The following is a 943-nucleotide window of genomic DNA, read 5'->3' on the forward strand; positions in this document are numbered from 1 at the left end:
TTCCATATTAGAAATGGAAAGCACACTACACAAGAAATTTCAAGGCTGTCAATCAGCAGGGTGTGGGAGACGCTGAGAGCCTGGAGGTGAGAAAATTCAGCGAGTCATCAGGGGCCGCCAGAGAAACAGAACCCACAGGTGTGTGTGTGTGTGTGTGTGTGTGCGCGCGCGCGCGCACGTGGGTTCTAGGAATCGACTTGTGCGATTAGGGAGGTGAAGTCTCCAGTTCTGCCATCTGCAGCCGGAGTCGCAGGAGAGCCGGTGCTGTAACTCAGTCCAAGTCCACAGGCCTGAGACCCGGGAGCACTGAGGGCCAAGGGCAGGAGGAGATGGACGTCTCAGCTCAAGCAGAGGCAATGGAGAACTGGGGCAGATGACACACAGCTCACCTTCACAGCAGCTAGAGGCCATATTGGAAGACATGGCTTCCGCCTGCAGCCACAGTGAGCTTCCTAACGGGAAGAGCGGAACCAGACTGACTCACCGTCCCATCCTGACTGTCAGCGGAAAACAGTAGGCTTCCCACTCATGGGGCATGCTTCCATAAAGACCATGGAAAGGAGCAGACCCAAGGGTGCTCTCTGCACGGGGACAAGGGAGTGAGAGAGGCTGGGAGTATGAGAAACAGGGTTTCTGCTCCAAGAAAAAAACCTCAGGAGTTTCTGTGGGAGCCCAACAGTGACCACAAGAAAGCGTGGTTAGGGACGCGGGGATGTGCCTGCACACGGGGCTCCCTGCCTGGGCAAAGCATGCCTGCAAACAGGATGCTCTGCCAGGAGGCCTGCACACAATATCCAAGTTTAATGGTCCGCTCGCAAACGAGGGAACATGCCCTCCTTAGAAGTAAGGAGAAGGCTGGAGTTGTGAGCAGGCCTCTTAGTAAACATGTTGTGGTCGCTTCCTCCCTTTGCTCCCCCCTGTCCTTGAAATGTGTTTGGCTACT

This window comes from Hyaena hyaena, unplaced genomic scaffold (genome assembly GCF_003009895.1).
Source record: "Hyaena hyaena isolate Hyena2069 unplaced genomic scaffold, ASM300989v1 scaffold_766, whole genome shotgun sequence".
In the NCBI taxonomy this organism is placed as follows: Eukaryota; Metazoa; Chordata; class Mammalia; order Carnivora; family Hyaenidae; genus Hyaena; species Hyaena hyaena.